Source organism: Nuphar pumila, chromosome 6 (assembly GCF_984573655.1).
Source record: "Nuphar pumila chromosome 6, dmNupPumi1.hap1.1, whole genome shotgun sequence".
Classification (NCBI taxonomy): Eukaryota; Viridiplantae; Streptophyta; class Magnoliopsida; order Nymphaeales; family Nymphaeaceae; genus Nuphar; species Nuphar pumila.
The window spans coordinates 93,310,762-93,332,098 of record NC_143254.1 but is presented as its reverse complement, the minus strand read 5'-3'; the positions used below and the strand labels follow the sequence as shown (position 1 = coordinate 93,332,098).

General features: G+C 35.9%; 2 non-coding genes across 2 annotated transcripts; both read right to left on the bottom strand.

Moving 5' to 3' along the window:
• Window positions 1-11,022: 11,022 nt before the first annotated feature.
• LOC149835192 (U5 spliceosomal RNA) lies at window positions 11,023-11,140 on the bottom strand. The gene has a single exon (XR_016432930.1). It is a non-coding gene; the product is annotated as a U5 spliceosomal RNA (small nuclear RNA).
• Window positions 11,141-13,731: 2,591 nt separating this feature from the next.
• Window positions 13,732-13,929, bottom strand: LOC149835191 (U2 spliceosomal RNA). Its single transcript, XR_016432843.1, has one exon. It is a non-coding gene; the product is annotated as a U2 spliceosomal RNA (small nuclear RNA).
• Window positions 13,930-21,337: the final 7,408 nt, after the last annotated feature.

Genomic DNA, 21,337 nt, shown 5'->3' with positions numbered 1-21,337 from the left:
ATGATTGTGCAGAATCTTTTTTTTTGGGGGGGTGGGGGTAGGGGGGGGGGGGACAGAGAAAGTTGGAGTTAGACGGACCCCTACTGGTTATACAACCATATACCATTGGGATTCAAACTTGCTCTAAAGTACGCAGAGGAAGAGAAAAGAATTTTGTGTATTGAATGAATACAATACGTTTACAAAGCTAATATATATACTTGTACAACGACAGATTCTGGATAAAGATCATCAATAACATTTAAAATATTTCTTAAATCTCTACATCTGATTCACGATATATTCAAATGGCGACCTTGATTATCGTTGTTTCTCATAATAGAATATATGATATCCTTGGTAAGATTTACAGGATATCTTCTTCCATGATTATCGTGATCTCATTACATATCATACAATATGCTTGGGATAACTTTCCATAAGCTTTAACATTCCCCCTCAAGTTGGTGCCTCTATGTTTAGCAGGCCCAACTTGTTCACCAGATACCTGAAACTTTCTTTACTTAATGCTTTGGTAAGTATGTCCGCTCTTTGATCTTTACTTCGAACGTACTCGGTACGAATTATTCCTGCCTCTATTTTTTCTCGAACTAAGTAACAATCTAACTCAATATGTTTTGTTCGTTCGTGAAACACCGAATTAACCGCTATATGCATTGCGGCTTGGTTGTCACAGACTAAGACTACTGGGCTATCTTGCTTACAACCAAGGTCTTCAAGAAGATATGTTAACCATGCAACTTCACTTGTTCTTGTCGCCATGCTTCTAAATTCAGCTTATGCTGATGATCTAAAAACAACTGCCTGTTTCTTCGTTTTCCAAGATATGATATTGTCACCTAGAAAGGTACAATAACCCGATGTAGACCTTTCTGTAATTGGACAACTTGCCCAGTCAAAGTCCACATAACAACTCAATTTGAGTTCATTATTTGCTTTTAGCATGATACCTCGCCCATGTGTTCCCTTTAGATATCTCAATAATTTGGTGGCAGCCTCCCAATGTTGTTCTCGTGGTTCATGCATGAATTGGCTGAGAATATGCACGATGAATGTGATATCCGGCCTTATAATGGTCAGATAAATGAGTCGACCAATTAACCTCCTAAAATCGGCTGCATTTGTGACCATGTTTCCACTATAATCAAATTTCTTTTGAGACTCCATGGGTATAGCTAATGGTTTTGATCCTAGAAATCCTACTTCCTTTAATAAATCAAGAACGTATTTTTTTATTAAGAAATATCCCTTGTCTTGATCGTGCCGCATCTATACCTAGAAAGTATCTTAATTTTCCCAGATTTTTGATGTGAAATGTTTTGTCAAGAAGCTCTTTTAGCTTCTCAATGGCCACATCATCGTTGCCTGTTATAATAACATCATCTACATAAACCAAAATAAATATTTCATGTCCAACTTGTCTCTTAAAAAAGAGTGACTAATCTGCTCGAGATTGTGTGAAACCGAACTTGATGAGAGTATTGGAAAACTTTATAAACCATTGTCTGGAAGCTTGTTTGAGCCCATATAGAGATTTGTTAAGTCGACATACTCGGCTTTCCCCCTGTCGACGATACCCGGGTGGCAACTGCATATAAATTTTTTTGTCAAGGTCCTCATGCAAAAATGCATTATTAACATCTAATTGATGAAGGGACCAATTGTGGTGGGCGACAATGGATAATAGGCATCTCATAGTAACTAACTTGGCAACTGGAGAAAATGTGTCATGATAATCCAATCCATCTTGTTGAGTATAACCTTGTGTCGCTAATCGAGCCTTGTAACGCTCTATACTCCCATCTGATTTGTATTTAATCTTATAGACCCATTTTGACCCTATAACATGCTTCCCAGGGGGTAAAGTCATAAGGGTCCATGTGTTATTTGCTTTAAGGGCCCGTACCTCAGCATCCATGGCAGCCTTTCAACTTTCATCCCTCATGGCAGTAAGATAGTCCTTAGGTTCTTCATGGGCAGAAATGGAGGAAAAGAAAACACGATAGGAATTGGAGAGTTTGAAAAAATCTAGACAAGAGGACATGGGATGAGAAGTAGATTTTTTGGAGGTAGGTGACAAATGGCCATAAAGAAGTGCTTAGTAACATTAATAATCTGATAGATAAGTGGGTCTGGATCGGATCCATTCAGGCCGCCGAATATCCAAATTAGAATTAGGATCTGGATGACTATTGTCACTTGAGATTGGGCATGAATGCTGATTTTGAAAAACATTTTCAAGAGGACAGTTTGAATGGAACATGCCCGCAACGGGATTGGGTAAAATGACTTCAGAGAACTGTTTGGAGAATGTTTCAAAAAAGTGTGTTTCCCTAAAGGGAAATATGGTTTCATGAAATACTATGTCTCGGCTAACAAAAATAGTGTTTGTTTCCAAATCGAACACCTTGTACCCTTTTTATCCAAAAGGATATCCTACAAAAACACATTTCTTGGCACGAGTATCAAATTTATTTTTAGAACTCTAACACGCAAAACAAAGACAACCAAAAACCTTGAGATGGTCATATTTTCCTTTGATGCCATAAAGAAGTTCATATGGTATGTGGTTGTTAGAAGAGGTAATGGTGGGAGTTCGATTGATTAAATATGCAGCGGTGAGAATACATTCTCCCCAAAATTTTGTTGGCATTCTGGCTTGAAATTTAATTGCGTGGGCGACTTCTAATAAGTGTCAGTGCTTTCTTTCAACAATGTTGTTTTGTTGGGGAGTCCCAACGCAAGAGTGTTGATGTAAAATCCCATTTGCTTACAAGAAATTTTGAATTTCATGTGAAAAAAAAATTTCTCCATTGTCGGATCAAATTTGTTTCACATGTTTGTTAAATTGAATTTTGACCATTTTAACGAAATTTCTTAAGATTTCTTGTATTTGGGATTTATATCTCATTAAAAAAATCCATGTTGCTTTACTAAAATCATCAACAACGGTTAGAAAAAAATAAGCTCCAGTAAAAGATGTCACATTATAAGCTCCCCAAATATCAAAATAAACAAGTTTAAAAAGACCTTGAGATTGACTTGCACTAATAGGAAAGGGAAACCATGTGAATTTGGCAAGGGGACAAATTTCACATACAGTTTGTTTATTTTGTATCAAACCAAAATTTTGAAATAAGGATTTTAAACCTAAATCAGAAGCATCACCCAAATGCATGTTCCAAATATTCATCTGATCTTTATTCATGAAGGTGGCAACGACCATACTTCCACCATCATCAAGAATATAAAGTCCCATGCACTCTCTACCTAATCCAATAGTCTCCTTCATCTCCAGGTCCTGTATTTGGCATGAAGAAGGGGAGAAAAGGACATTATAATTGTAAAATTGAGAGAGTTTAGATACAGATATGAGATTTAACTTGAAGGATGGAACAAACAATACATTATAAAGAGTAAGTTTTGGGGACAACATGACTTGACCAATGTGAGATATGGAGGTGGTCGTTCCATTTAGAAGTTTAATGGCCTTGAAATCGATATACTTTTTGACATTAGTCATCAAAGATAAAGAGCAACACATATGATTGGTTGCTCCAGTATCCAAAATCCAACTAGTAGAATAAAAGGAAGAAAAGCATGAGACGCCATTACCTGTCATCTTCACCATCAGACTTTCTTTACCTATCGTCAGAAGAGATAAAAGTTGGTTGTACTGATCCGTGGTTAACTGAGGAGCAACGAGCGTGGATTCCTTTGTGGATGAATTGGTAAGAGATGCATTGGCGGCAAGCTGATTATTAAGGCGTGGTGGGAACCTATGCAAATTGTAGCATTTGTCTTTCATGTGTCCCATTTTTTCACAATGATCACTTTTTGGCCTTTCTTTTCCTTTGAATCTACTCTCATACTGACCTTTTTGAAATCTACTATTTCTTTTAGCAAACACATCAATGTTTCCTTTCATAAGTGAGGGGATACGAACATCTCTTTGACGCTCTTCTTGAAGAAGAAGATTATAAGCTTTGTTAACTGTCGGTAGAGGATCCATAACAAGAATATTGCTTCTAACCCCCACATATGACTCATTCAATCCCATGAGAAATTGAATTAACTTTTCTTTTTACCTATAATCAGACAATGCTTTAGCTGCCCCACACGAACAAGATGACAAGGCAAGTTGAGCATTAGGCTCGTCCCAATACATTTTCAGTTTTGTATAATATGCAGAAACTTATAAGTTATCTTGATGGAATGTTACGATGGACCTTTGCAATTGAAATATACGAGGTCCACTAACTTGGGCAAAGCGCTCATGAAGTTCACACCAAACTTCAGTTGCCGTTTGAGCATACAAAACACTATATGCGCCCTCCTTGGTGAGAGAATTGAAAAGCCAAGACATTTGGGGAAGACGCATCTGGTGCAGGAAGACTTCCATCAACAAATGCCATTTTATTTTTGGCAGTGAGGGCAATCGTCATAGCCCGAGTCCAGGAAGCATGGTTATCGCCTGTAAGGAGATTTGAAACCAATACATGTCCCGGATTGTCGGAGTGGTGAAGGTAGTAAGGACTGTTCGTGTTAGCATCAATTGACATGATGCTACCAGTAACATGATGTGCTTCAGATGATGACATAGTCTTGATGTAGGTGACAGTAGCATATGGTGATAAAAAAAATTGCAACTACCCTGTTCTAACAAAAGGTGGGACAAAATTGCTCTGCTAGACCAAAAAAATGGTGAGTATTGGTGAGCAACAGAGAGCGTCAGCAGGCAAAAAAATAAGAGACATGCTGACCAAATCCCACAGAAGATGAGCCTGTTAAAAAAATGAACAAATTCAAAAGGCCTTGCAGACGTGCTTTGATTTTGATCTGCACTAAAGATATAAACCCAGGTCGACTGCTTTGATACCATGTAGAGTACGCAAAGGAAGAGAAAAGAATTTTGTGTATTGAATGAATAAAATACATTTACAAAGCTAATATATATACTTGTACAATGGCAGATTCTGGATAAAGATCATCGGTAACATTCAAAATATTTCCTTAAATCTCTGCATCTGATTCACGATATATTCAAATGGCGACCTTGATTACCGTTGTTTCTCACAATAGAATATATGATATCCTTGGTAAGATTTACAGGATATCCTCTTCCTTGATTATTGTGATCTCATAACAGATCATACAATATGCTTGGGATAACTTTCCATAAGCTTCAACACTCACAACGTCCCTACATAAGGGGATTTCAAATGTCCCAACATAAGGTAAAGTGCACTAACTGGTCCTGCCAGACAAGCATAGCCCCCCGTTGGTAATAATTGCAGAATCGATGTTCCATAATGCTTACAAGAAGCCCACAATGATTCACGCCCCTAAGTTGGAGTGTGTGTCAGGTCATTGTTTGGCAACGTAAAACTTTGTAGGCACCCCACTCAACTCACAAGGATCCTCGTACTTAGGAGTGTCAATAGAACGGGTTGGTTCGAACCCCGGTGAAACCAGACTTTGCCTCGATTTTTAAGTATGATATTGTGTTCACACCCGTCAGACTCACTGTAAGAGAAACCATACATGGACCCGATAAAAACTACATGAACCAGACCCAAGCCATACCCGATAAAATACTATTTTTTATCATTTTTATATTGAAAAATTAAGGGTCTTAATCCTCGATACCCAGATCCATGTATTAATTGGACTTTCGGGTCCAGACCTGAGACTTAATCAGGCCTTCTTATTTATCACCATACCGGATTTTATAGGGTTTGGCACGGATTGGGTCCGGGTAAACCCGACCCAAGTAAAATCCTATGCACACAAAAGAAAGAACCTTGTACGTGAAACATGATAATTTAGTGAGGACTGTGCAAATCAAACAACCTTTCCTTATGGCTAATATAGGTCAATAGGGCATACCCTCACTTGTTGCCTCATTTTCTCATCTAAGATGAGAATGGCATAACTACCCTTCCTATCATTTTGTTAGGATTGTACGTACTTACTCCAATTACAATGGCCTACTAAGCTAGAAGCTTGAAGAAAAGACTGGTAAGCCCACAGCTTTTTACTCTCAGGGGACAACAATAGTAAGTACGACAGGCAAAACAAATGTGACCAAGTCTCTGATCATGACAACGATTTCTGCATGTATATATCAAAAAAAGTTTAAATCTTGATAAAATGACAACTCACCCAAAATATACACGTTAGAAATAAAAAAGGGGCGAGAGCAGATCAGGTCCAAAGGGCCCTTGACAGAAAATCGTCCAAGGAACCTTAGATGTTGTCCATTAAGATGAAGAACAGTACCCAAAACCCATTAAATAAGATGGTCTTCATATGGATGGTCCACACAAAAATTTTTGGTGCCATTCATTTCATAGATGAATGGCATGGAGTACGCTAAAATGAAGGGCTAAAATTCATAAAAAAAAAAGAGGAGTTAGTGCATTTTTGGGTTCTGTTCATTTTCTTGATGGAGGGCATCCAAGGTGTCATGAATGGTTTTATGTACAAGGTCACTTGGACCTGATATGTTCTAAAAGTGGAAGGGGGATACTGAAAGCAAATCTAAAATACAGACCTAATAAATTATAGGAAAATTATAAAAAAAAAAAGTCTAATTTTTGGCTTATTTTGAACACGCTTATCTTTTGAAATATTACAAATACATGCTAAGTTAAAAAAAGCAAATCTCAAAAGTTTTACATGCAGTTGTAATATTTCAAAAGTTAAACATGTGTTTGTAAATAGGCCAAGAGTTAGGTGTATTTTTGTAAATTTTTCTAAAGTTTACATTGAAGATTAACCATTGAAAGAGAATGCTCTCGCTCTCTAATATATACATATATGTAGGCATGAACCATGAAAAAATTTAAGGGTAAAGGCTTTTGGTAAGGGGCCAATTTTTTACAGACATCTTTATCTATCCAACAATTTTGTCTATGTCACAAGCTTTTTTTGAAATTTACTTCTCGTAACCATCCTCCAAAACAGAGACTTAGCTGCATTAACTTTGTCTGCCATACTTACAGTCGCTATCTTAGCAACATAAAACTCCATGGGAGGGCTTACCCCTCGCCCCCAAGAGAGTTGTCACGCTTTAGCTTGCGCAAAGAGTGACGCCCATAAGATTTGACCTGACACTGACTCCCTAGCGGCCTAGGTCCCATATTCAAGAGACAAACTTATTGTTCTTTATTTTGTTGAGAAGGCACTCATGAGGGTTCCACTCATTTGGTAGGGGTGACTCTTGAACAAGTCCAAGTTGAAAGGACATCATGAGTTTGAAACTTATGGGTGTGCATCCTTTTTGGCGAGGCGAGAACTGGATGTATTCCCTTGTGGGCAAGAGACACCTGAATTTTTTTTACACCAGCAAGCTCCATAGTTGGTACGGTGGGTGTAACGCCTCAAAATTTTTAACCTTAATTATTATTCAAATATTAAAATTTTGAGATCCTTTTTTTTTATAAGTATAAGTAAATCAAATCTTATTAAGCGAAAATAATTTTAAAAATAGTTAAAACATTATATAGAATTATACTAAAGATAATAATCAAATTAAAATGTACGTGATATATACATTTTAAACCATGTACAATATAGGACTGAAATCTGAAGAGTTTTAATTTCATTTCAAATAAGAGTATAAAAACAACAGTTCAATTTCTACATGATTAACTACTTTAAATGAAAAGATCGTGTCTACCAAGATCGAAAGGTAAGAGTGGGCCCTCGAGGATGCAACACATTCAGTGCTTCACTCCAACTACGCATCATACTTTACATGCATTACCTGACTCCCATAAAATAGGGTCAGACTCGTTGAAGTCTGATAAAGCAACCCAAACTCAAACTCAAAGAAAACATATCAAGCTTTTAAAGGTAAAGACATGATATATTATTCATGAATCGTTAAGTGATAGACAAGGAAACAATGTCTTATGAATGATTCATTTCAAGCATTCAAACATAAAGCATTTAAAAGCATTTCATCACTTAATATTCTATTCAACCTTAACTCACATAATAAAGCAAAATCTATATGCATTCAAGTCATAGAGGTCATCGCATATATATATATATATATATATATATATATATATATATATATATATATAAGATATTCAGATTATTGCATCATTTTTATATGCATTCGTAATTCTTATAAACAATATGTCAAATGATATTTGACCATTCCAGTATGAAACACACGCACATACCTTCTAACAAGTTTAGTTAGATATTTATAATTCACATCAATCATGATACATAGGTGTGATATATTCACTCAGACAATCATAACACTATCATTGACAATGAAACTATATGGGTGTGATGTAGCATTCACTTAATAAGTCAAAACTAGTCATTTGTAGTCATGATGTGTCATTCACTTATACGCTAACATAAACGTCATAATCATAACCTCATATCAAGATATAAAATCAATAAGGACTTGACTCTCACATCTGAGTTGAGTATATAATTATGCTACAAAGAAAAGTCAAATCCATAGATTTATAATTGTCTATCTCAGTCAACTCAGAAGATCATCACAATTCATCATAACATTTCATTTAATTATATAAATATTCACAAGATCTATGCCGGATCATCTGTTCTGGGAAATATACAACCTCACAAGGAGTTACCGTCCTAGATGAATGGTCTACTTGGTCTTGGACAATGCACTTTATCACAGGAATATATCAAATTCGCGGGCTACCTGCTCTTGGACCATGCACTTCCTCACAGAGACTTACCGCTCTATCTGGAATATCTGGTCATGTGCACCTTCATAGAGAATCTTGTGGGAACAGTTTCTCAATAGGTACCATATCTAGTAAAAAAAAAGTATACATTCATCAATATAATTAACTACTCTCAAGGTTTATAGCCACCAACAAGGGCACAAACTTGTATACAATCAAAATGCTTTGCATCGCACCGTACATCACTTTATAGGGCATCTAAATTATAAGATCACACATTTAATCCATAAGGTTCTATGAACCATAGTTCACTATTAAACTTCAACATTTATCGCACGTATTCATCATTTTACATCATGTGGCATTTAAATCATATCATACAGAAGAGTATTATCCTACGCATCATATCATCAGCAGAAAGAATATTGTATTTCATAAATTGAACATCGAAGCATGTGTAAACAAACATAAGTTCTATGCATTCATACGTGAACATGCACATTTCATAATACGAAGGATTCAATGCACACTAGTTTATAGTTGTTTTGATACTTAGCATAAGTATCATGTTTTTGGTATATCCTACACTCAAATCAGTTAAACATATCGGGCAACATTTGTATACATAAGAACCCTAGATATCGACAACTAGGTACGATGTGTGCGTATAACTTGTATTTGCAATTCATTTAAATATTTAGTGCAACAATATCATACTTACACAATTAATGCCTAAGCATGCTTTCTACGAAGTTCAGTTAAGGTATCTTATGTGAATAGTGTGAAGAACAATAAATTAAAACCTAAATGATAGAAGAGTTTCAAAGTCCGTAAAAACCGCTACCCAAGAAATACAATGAATCCTTTATGTGCGATCGCAAATGCCAAAAACACTAAAAATGCCAATTATACTAAGATTAGCCAAAAATGACAAATTACCCTATAAACCATTAGCAAGATCCACATAATACACGAATACGGTTTAATAATTTATAAACTCCATCAAAAATATATTTAAACATAATATATATAGTGATTTATAGCTCAAAATAGTTTTATAAATGCAAATTATACTCTGATTGGCCATAAATGAACAAATGAATATGTAATATATCAAAAAATAAAATTCAAAAAGCTAAAAATACATTTATAATTTGTTGACAAAAAATAAGTTCTTTATTTATTAATAATCCTTAAAAAATAGGTTTCTCCAATTATCTTCAAAAAATAAAAAAACATCTTCATTTTTTTCAGATTTGAAACACCCAAGTCTTTTTTGAAAATTATATACATAGAAATCTTTTTCAAGAAGGTACTTTCACCATTAAGTTACCCGATCCTGCCTTAGAGTTTCAAACTAAAAAGATACTTAGGCTCTGGTTGAAAAATGGTTGTTCGTTCGAGGAAGTCTATGCATTTGGAAAATTGGTAGCTGCCAAATCCATTGCTTGGTGCAAATATAAAGGAGAGATAGTCTCATTTCTTCTCCCAAATGCAGAAATTCCCATCCCAGCAACGGGTTTCCACACACCCACCACCAAGGTGGTTTGACCATGTATTTACCAAATCCATAAACTCCCATCCCAGGTGCCACTTACCAAACAGATCAATTTGACTTGCAAATCCTACCCAAAACCATATATGTGATTCTTCAAATTAAACACCCTTGGGTGCCTTTGAGAACCTCCGATCTCTGATCTGATGATCCGATGTAGGGTGAGGAGCAACTGATACGACACGGGGCACATGCTTAGATTTTTTTTATATATATATATTTACCGGGAGAAATCACCCCCACCCCCAGGATGAGAGACCTAGCCGGACTGGCTCTGCCTAGATCATATAGACATATCGAACTCTGGACTAGCTTTGATCGTATTGACTGTTTTTTAACTTCGATTTTTGCCATTAACTTTGTATTATTTGGCATTCAATACCATCTAGTGGTGACTTATCATGATTTTTCAAAGAATCTAAATGATGAGGATGGTCGAGGCTGATCAATCACTGTTTGCCAATTAAAGCACTTACTGGGGAATTACGGGCCAATTAAATCCAACAACTTCCAAGGTGTCATGGGATCCAGAATGAAGATCCAATCCACGACCCAACCTATAACAAATCGGTTTTCACCTCCTGTCTTTCATATCCAAACAAAGAGAGCCGTCCGTAATAAATGAAAACATCATTTTTTGTGTAAAAAATTCAAATAAGTTTAAACGATTTTACAATAAACCTATAGAGACTCGAGACAAGTTTGGACACGATAAAACATGACAAAAAACCATAGACCCATCGAAGCAAAGAATTTAAATCAAGAACATTGCTAGGGTTTTCCCTTGAGGGAAACGCCCTCCAAAAATAAGCGTATGCAGTTTTTAAGTGGCGAACACACGGTATTCTTTAGTAAAAGGCGAAAGAATAGTTCGCTCTGTGCTCACCACGCGGCTGCGTGATTGTAAACGGTTGCATGCCACCCCTTTATATACAAGAGACTTGGCCACCAACATCTCTCGCTGATCGATATGGGACTAACACATTCATTTGTTGAAACCACCCAACAGAACAGAACAGACTACAACGTTCCCTCGTATGCGGTTTCAACTCCTCCAGTCCTACCATCTCTGTTGCTCGTCTAAGCCGCGTCACATTGGTCTCAGGAACAGAGCCTCTATCGTTGAGCTCGGTTTGGACCTGAAACTGAGCTTCTATGGTTCGGGTCATGCTCCACTTTCTAGGTTTACTCCTAAAACTGGGACACCCCAGTCTTTAGTTTGACATGTTCGAGGTCTGCTTGTTTGGGCATCGTGAGCAGCCCAAGGGCTTTATGCCTTACATAGGGGCGCAAGTAGGTGCGGCACTCAAGGTGTAAGTAGGTCCGAACAGGAACTAGGCCAAGTTCATGAACAGGGCTACCTTCATCTGGACACGGAACTGGATCCTACTGGAACATACTGCCTTAATTAGATCCTTGTACCGATCCAGCATGATCTGAAAATACGGTTGGCCAAGACGAATATCAAGACCGATTATTTATTGGACCATATCCAAAAATCAAGGGGTGGATTGGAGTTCAGCTGTCGTCAACCTATTTTAATTGGATCTAAATACATCTGGAACCGATCCAGCTTGATTTTCGTCCAGTGTGGGTATGGCTGAAAATTGTGGACCCATATGGGTTTTAGCGGGTTGGGATGCAAATGGGCCATGTCTTAAGTAGACACATTTTTTAACTGGGTATAAAAATTAGACCCGTATGTGTTAATCGGTTCAAGTACAAAGCAGGTTAGCCTGTCATTTGTTTCGGGTTTGGGTTCAAGATCGAGTATTGTAGATCGGTAGGGGTTAATGTATTCAAGTATAGACTGGTTATGGTATAAATGGGTTGTGTTTGTCACGAGCTCATTCTTAATTTAGTTGGCTGCTCCTTTAACAAGATAATGCATTCTCTTAAAAAAAACAAGATTATACATTAAAAATACTTATTATATTTATGAACACTTGTAATTCGTAAAGCATATTAAAGATCACTATTATAAAGTATGCAAAAAAATTGAAGACAAAAAGAATATTATTGAAAACTAACCAAATTATCGATTTAAAACGAAAATTTTCCATTTAAAAAAAAAAGAAAATATTGTAAATATTGGTTCATATTTAGAAAGAATCAAAATCAATAATTTAATGCAATTACTTTTTTTTTTTTTTTGCTTTTTAGAGCTAGTAATCCAGTTATCATAAAGGAAGCCAATTGGATTAGTGCTATGATATTTCTATGAAATGATTAAAGTTATCATAAATGTTGTGCATTGGGTTCGGGTTACAGAATGTCCAGGACTGGATTTGGATTTGGATTTGGATTCAAGTACATACCTGGTTTCAGTTTAAGTCATTTGGGGTATAGATTGCTTTGAACTGTTTGCACCAGGCAATAAAACGGTCAGGTCGAAACATGTTTGCTTCTATACCTTTCACAATAACTTTGTAAACAGAATTTTACTTGTCCAGTACTGGGTTGTCAGAAATGAAACAGGTTTGGGTTGAGGTACAGATTGTATAAGATAATTTCTGCCTGTGTATAAAATGGGCTTAAGTGCATATCGGATTTGGGTTTTGGTTGGTTAGGGTATCGTATAACTGTTTGCACCGGGTATCAAAAACGGATCAGGTGCAAACAGATTTGGTTTTATATCCTTCACCATAACTTTGTAAACAGTTTTTTTACCTAATATGCAGACGGTAATGATGCATGTAACATGGCTTAATGAAAATTACCATAAAATGTTTCATTTTTATTCTTGAAAGGCAAGCTGGGTGGTTAGGCAGACCACTACCAGTTATACAATTATACCATTGGGTTTTGAACCTGCAACGTCCCAACACAAGGTGAGGTGCACTAGTTGCTCCTACCAGACAAGCGGAGCCTGTTGGTATAAATGTTTCAAGTGTTGCTGAACATGATCCTTGGAATTCTTTGGTGGACATCGGGTCACCCCATCCTAGCTTGACCAAGCCTTGTTATGGCTTGACAGGCCTGACCCGGTCTCAGCCTCGCAAAAGACAACCAGACTCTTGTAGGGTTTGAGCTGGGCACAGGACTTATTGGGCTGAGGCGGATCTTGCCGATTGACGAGCCCTTTCAGTCCAAGTAGTGAATGGGTCAGGTTTGGTTGGACCTCCAGCCTGAATTTCTTATACAGATCATGCAACAAGATCCAATCTATGGATCAGATTCATTCTTATCAGATCAGACTTTGTGTGTTTTAGACTTTTAGTCAATATTTTCAGCAAGTGTGATGAACAAGTTGTTCCACCAAGTTTCAAATTTTATTTTCCCATCGAAGTCCTTGAGAGTTTAAACCATCACAGGATCATATATCACAATCCTAAAAGACACATACCAATCCAACACATCTTCAAAGTTTTTATAGAATAAATTGTGGAGATCTGATCCACGACACAACCGGTTTTCACGTCTTCCATTACTGAAAATGAAACCCCACAATCGATAAACTAATAAAATTTTAGCATTAGAGATTGGTAGGGGTGCGCCAGGCCCGTGCAGTAGTGCAACGCAAGGGGCGACGCTCGAAGGGCCCAGTAGCAAGCTACTGTGGTGGCACCTTCCCCCAAAAGAAATTAATTTAATATCGTGTGGTCACATGGACCACATATCAGATATTAAACTGATAAGAACAGATACTACACTTGATCTTAGCCAAAAGGCCGAGAAAGGTATGAGTTAAACATTCCTCTCAACCTCACTTTATACACCCTTCACCCCCTCTCACTCCGCTCTCTTAGTCGATATGGGACTAAAATCGAAGTCTCATATTCTACCACCGAGCAAAAAACACCCACCCATGGTTTTCCTCTCTTGGGCAAGCGTTCCTAAACATGACGATGATAGGTATGTATTGCCCGTATGGGTAACCCTTGCCCGGAACCATGATGTATGCAATTCAAGTTAAATGCAAAGATCAGATGATGGTCATATTGTAGATCTATTTATCTTGCCAGATGGAGCTGCATTTGATATGTTTTTTTTTTCTTTTGGGCTCATTTTAGGTGTTGCATCATTTTCATGAGGTTAGAGGTGCGGATGGATTGCATTCTGTCGGACATCCGACCCAAATCTAATGTAGTTTTCTAAAACATATCTTCAAATAAAAACTCAATGTTGCGTTTGACGGGCAGCCTAGGTTCAAATCCCCATGGTTGTCACCCCCTGTGGAAGCCGAAGCTTGGCGACTCTGTGAGTCGAGTGGTAAGCCCTTAGTTTTACACTGGCAGGACAGCGACCAAAAGCATGGCAGGCTGACCCAGCACAGCTAGGTCTATGCGCCTGGGGTGGTTTTTCTGAGTAAAAAAAAAACTGAATGTTGAGTCAGTTTGGGTTCAGATTTAAGTGGTACCACTGGGTTGAACCTTTTATTTGACCTCCATTCAACTCTTGGATTGAATATTATCCATGTCATAGGTTTTTACGTAATTGCTTGTTTCCATCAGTTTTTCCATACAAGATCCGGTATCACCATATCAAATCAGGTTTTCCCATAGTGACAAATATTCCTAATACTTCAAAAATGTAGCAGAGAAAGTAGCCATATTTTGGTAGACATTTTAAACGGTCAAAATATCACACAATACTCTCAAAATATCATGATATTATCACATAGCAAAATATCATGATTTTGTTGTGATGTTAAGATGAACACGGTTGAATGCCAACTAAAGTTCAAACTCAGACTTAGAGATAAGAACAAGAAATTCAAATTCAATGCTAAAAAGAGAAAAATGTTTTCTCCTATACTTATGAAAAATCGGGTCACTATGCAAGAAAATGCCGAACCCGAAAGGATTTTTAAAGCAATAAATCTAGTAAACTCGATGACGACTTGGTGACTGTAGTTAGTGAGGTATTTATGATTAATTCAGATAAAACCCAAATTTTGGTTGATTTACCATCTAGTTTTAAACCCTTGGGACGCAAATGCATTTTCAAAAGAAAAATTTGAACTAATGACTCTATTGAAAACTTTAATGCTAGACTTGTAGCTAAAGGTTTCAAACAGAAACCTGAATTTGATTATTTTGACACCTATACCCCTCGAAGTAGGATTTCATGAGTTAGAATAATGGTTGTTTTTGCATTAATTTACAATTTTAAAATTCATCAAATGGAGGTCAAAATTACATTTTTGAATGGTGTCTTAGAAGAACAAAATTTATATGCAACAACTGGAAGGTTATATAACACCAAGTAAAAAAATGAAAGTTTGCAATCTCTTAAGGTCATTGTATGGATTAAAATAATCACCTAAACAATCGTTTATAACACCCGATCAAGAAAAGAAAGTTTGCAATCTCTTAAGGTCATTGTATGGTTTAAAACAATCACTTAAACAATGACATGAGAAATTTGATAAAGTAATCATTTAATATGGTTTTAAAATTCATGACTTTGATAAATGCATATATAGCAAAATAAAAGATAATAATGTTATAATTATTTATCTCTATGTGGATGGTATGTTAATCATGAGTAATAATGTAGAATGCATAAATAATATCCAAAGCTTTATTTCATCTAAGTTCGACATGAGTTTAGCTGATGTTATACTTGGTATTGAACTTATTAGATATGAAAATGAGTATGGATTAACTCAATCCCGCTATTTTGAGAAAATAATTAGAAAATATAATCAGTATAATTATAATAATGTTGCTACTCCGATTGATCATAATGTTAAGTTGTCGATTAATACTGAAAAAAGTATATCCCAGTTAGATTATGCAAGTATTATTGGCAGCCTCATTTGTGCAAGTTGCCGATCCTAGTGTCAAGAACTAAACCAAACATAACATTTAGCATGAGTGAGCTGAGTTGATATACTAGTAATTCAGGACAAGCGCATTGAAATGCAATATATCGAGTCCTGAAGTACTTAAGAGAAACTTTAGAATATGAAAGATTTTATGAGAGAGAACCCATTGTACTTGATCGGTTCAATGATACAAATTGAATTTCTTATTTCAATAAATCATTATCCATAGATGGTTGGATTTTTACCCAAAAATGTGAAGTAATTGCTTGGAGATTCAAGAAACTAATTTTGATAACACATTCTACAATGAAAATAGAATTGATAGAACTAGCATCAGCCAATATCAAAACTGAGTGGCTAAAAAATCCCTAAACAAAGATGCCATTAGGAGATAAGTTTGTACCCTCGATAGTTATGCATTGTGATAGTCAAACAACTATATATAAAGCAAAAAGTAATATTTTTTGTGAAAAAGTTAGGCATATAAGTCTAAAGCATAATTATGTGAATAATTTACTCAAGCAAAAAGTAATCTCAATTGAATATGTAAAATCTTGTAAAAACTTATCAGATCTGTCGACAAAAGGATTTTCTCGAGATATTGTATTTAAGACATCAAGAAAAATTGAGGTAAAGTCTACAAAGGCAAACATCATTGATGGGAACACAACCACATGATATTGGTCAAACTATGTCGAGTGGCTTAATGAAAGAACAAGTCTCTTAGTAACTAAATTGAACACTTAATAATTTTTTCATTATTGATGTCAAGTGCTTGAAACTTGCGTACATAGCTTGATTCGAGTTGAACTCTTAATAAGATCTATATGCCTTATAGTTGGGTTTGTTTCGAACAAGTTTACACCCTTGATGGACTTATCTATGTGAGTATAAAGGTGGGGGTTGCCTAATATGAGACTTTGAACTTTGTCTTTAAAGCACTCATAAAACTGGGATACAACACATGACCCTTAATGTGCGGTTTTATATATTGATAGACACACTTTTGACCACCTAAAGTGAAAGTGTTTGTTACAGTGTCTAGAAAGTCAATTAGGATTCTTAATTCAAAACTAACGTCATTGAAATCTCAAACTAAGTAACACTAACATAGGGGTTTAAATCCAAAAGGTACCCTCAATTATACACTTTGCGAATTGCCTCTTGAGACCTCTTCTTATAGTTTTAATCCACATGGAGATTATTGGGATTATATCTTAATTAAAACTACCTAAGTTTCCTACTTATTTTTCTTCATTTGATTAAGTTGTGGGTTTTGAGTTTTTTACAAAAGTTTGGTCTTGGAATTCGTAGGAACTTTCATTGATTTTGTATAGAAGGGTGGTGCCTTAGAGTGCATTGCCCTCAAGGGCATTAGATTTTGGGCTTGAACAAACCTATAAACCCACAATTGGATCTTGGATCATAAATAATATATATTTAGATTTAGATTTAGATTTGGGTATGTGGATTACAGACCTAGACTCGACCTGACTCGGTTTGGTTTCGTCTTTGACTTTTTTTTAGTACTTATGACTATTTTAATCCTCAAGTATATTTTTCACATTTGACCAACCATTAAATCGATTTTGACTTTCCATTAAAACTATTTGAATTTTTTTGGACACTAACCAGGATCTGTTTGGGCCTTGCCCAACATTTTTGCATGGGCATTAAAGGTCCAAACGGTCCATAGCCATCCAGACGTATTGACCTTCTATTATTGACCCAGTATTGGTTGAATTTGACGCTTCCATAATTATTTTGGACCCAAAATGGGTGCCCTCTCTTTCCAGCTATTTGGGCATTCATGGCTGACCGTTTAGCCGACCGTGATCCATTTATTTCTGAGCGTTTGGGCCTATTCAAAGCCCTTTATGACCTTAATTGATAATTGTTGGGCTAGGGCCTATATAAACCCCAACCCTCTCCCATTCTAAGCATTTCATTCTCTTCTCTCCTCTTTCTCTCACGAGTGCACTCTGCTCACTATATTCTCCTTGAGTTTTGCTTCCTCTTTCCTCATTTGGTTTTCAAAGTTCGAAGTTCGCATTCAGTTACTATTTGAATCCAGGTTCAATTGCTATCTCGATCCGGTTAACCCAAATTCAGTTAGCCCAAATTCTTTTGATCCTAATCGAGTTAGCCTAGATCCAGTTGTGATCCATAGCCAAGTTGTTATAGGATCCAGATTCATACTCGTATCCATACTCAGAATCTATACCTGATTCAACACTAGTCAATAGGTTGTTCAAGGGGGGTATGTGTCGAGGTTGTTGGGCTCACCCAGTGTAGGGCATGGTCTGATCATTCAAAAGCTCGGTTGTATCTTGAGAGCATAGTTACACGAGTACTCATTACTCTGATGACTTGATTCAAAGTGGAGCAACTATTGCTTAAAAAACAACATGTTTACGATGATTCAGTCTCAAAAGTTTCAGTAACATTCACATTGGACTCTCAAGAAAGAGAGTGTCATCTCTTGCTAAAGTTGCAAATGATTCACAAAAGAAATTCGTCTATGTTTGATTATCTTAATTTTAAAAATGTTTATGATGAATTGGCAGCAATCGAGAAACCAATCAATGTTAATACCAAGGTTTCTATATTGTTGAACAGACTCGGACCTAGATATGAGTACTTAGTGGCAACAATGTCAAAACCTCCTACTTTGACGTTCAAAGAGATTGTCCCATTGCTTCAAGGACATTAAACTATTAAGGGCTTTTATGTAGGCAAACTATCAATCCTTGTCAATTACGATGTTGCCTTCTTTGGTCACCCTCAACGATGCATAGTGATAAATCTCTCAAGATTTATGAAAATCTCATAAAATTATCGTGAGAAATTATCCAAAAATTAAAATGAGTAAATGCTCAAGATATTTTCAAATTCTCATGAGTTTTTCATCAAAAGCATAAATATCGTATTTTAAACATGATATTTATGTTTTAATCATTTATTTATCACGAAAAAATATGTGTTTTTTATTTTAAATATTTTTATTTGTATTTTCTTATAACAAATATTTTTTAATTTTTTATTTAATTTTTCATTGTCAAAAATGTGAGATTTTCAAAAAATAAAACTCTCACAATTTTTTGGCTGCCAATGATTTGTCGTTTAAATTTAACTTTTGTCACTATGGAAGGGAAAAGACCTGGAAATTTCACATCAAAGAGGGAGATGATTCTCCCAAGAGTCATCAAATAGATCAAAGAGGCCAATAATCAAGGTTCAAATAGAAGAGGTGAACAAAATAATAATCAGCTATAGCAAGGAGGCCAAACTCAAAATTAGACATCAAGCGCAAAAACCGATGGCTATGCGAGATGTGCTTCAAGCCAAACCACATGACTCTCAAATGCTGGCTTCATTTAAATCAAACATATCAAGCGAAAGACATTTAGTAATGTGTACCTGTTATGACAATTTCGAACAACTAGGATCATGCCTAGTTCCCTGACACTAGTGCATCGTCTCATATGTCTTTTGATTCAGGTAAACTTCGCAACTTAGCTAAGTATGAAGCACCTAGGAAGATTATGGTCGGATGTCTTGACAATGTTTTGCTCACTCCAAAAATGGGAAGAAATTTAATTTATGTTAGCCAATTGACTTTGGAACCGCCACTAGCTGTCAAATTTTACTCTGATGGGTTTAATTGACCTTATAGACACTGCAATAGACCCTTTCACTTTAGGTGGTCAAAAGTGTGTCTATCAATATATAAACGTCGCACATTAAGGGTCATGTATTGTATTCCAGTTTTATGAGTGCTTCAAAGACAAAGTTCAAGTCTCATGTAAGGCAACCCTTACCTTTATACTCACATAAGTAAGTCCATCAAGGGTGTAAACTTGTTCGAAACAAACCCAACTATAAGGCATATGGATCTTATTAAGAGTTCAACTTGAATCAAGCTATGTACGCAAGTTTCAACACTACAAGAAATTTATGGATTAGTGACAACCTCAATCCATCGCTAATCCATCACCAATCCATCGCTAAACAGTTTAGCGACGAATTAGCATCGGCTTAGCGACGAATAGCTTTCATCACAAAATTATAGTTGCTAATTAGCGACAAAAACTATTTGTCACAAATTTTGTCGCTAATTTTATAACGAATTAGTGAATGCCATGATTCGTCGCAAGGTCGTCGTTAATATACAGAGATTTTGGTTTTGCGACAAATTAAAATCCTTCGCTAATTCTGAGGCTATTATAGTGATGAATTAAAATCCGTCGCAAAAACATTGGCCGATTCACATTTGTGATGGATTAATATTCATCCCTAATCCGTCGATAAATTGGATGTCGGTAGTAAATAGCGACAAAAAATATCTGTCGTAAACAAGAAAAAAAATTAAAAAATAATTGTTTAAAACATAAATATCGAGAAAAAATTCTCGTGATACAATTTATATTTCTTGTACAATTTATATTTTCTGTGTATAAAAAATAAAGTACACATAAAAAATACATATAAAATGCAACCAAAATAATTTATCAATCTACCACAATTTTCCCCAAGTTCTAATTATTTACAAGTGAACATTTACATTTTTGAAACAACAAGAAGGTACAATTAATTCAACACATGAATCTAATCATCGTCAAGATTTTGTGCGTCATCTTCTTTATTGTCTCGATCTGCCCCTTCAGCTCCTATACGCTGATTATTTTCAGCAACCTACTAGAGAAAAGAAATGTTAATATTGATAAACAAAATATAATGAAATAAATTATATGCAATGCACCTAAGTTAAGGCAATCAAAGTAACATGAAATCTAATGACATGCAATACATCACATGAAACTTTCATACCTGAGAGGCACCTGCAGACGAAGTTCCTCTGTTCTGAAAAAAACTACACAACTCATTACAGACAACGTCGAAAATTGCTTCATGTAAGTAGTCACGCATTGTGTCCTTAACGAGCTGGCGTACACCATCCCAAGAATTAGGTGAGTCAGTCAGATGCTTGGAGCTAATGCTGACGGGAGAACTCTGTGAGTCGTGACTGGAGGAAGCAACGACTGGTGAGGTGTTCATATTACTCCCAAACCCGAACACACGACCCTTTTTGGGTTCACCTGTTGCAGTCACCCATGCTGCAGGATCAAAAGGTAGATGCTGAGTAGAGTTATCATCATATCGGTCTACCATCTGTTGCTCATATGACTTCTACAAAATAATGATTATAGTATGAATTAATAATTAAGAATTATAATATTTATGATAATTTGTATATTATAATGTTTATTAATACAATTAATATATACCATTGTCGTTCTCGCCTTCTCTGCTACGAAC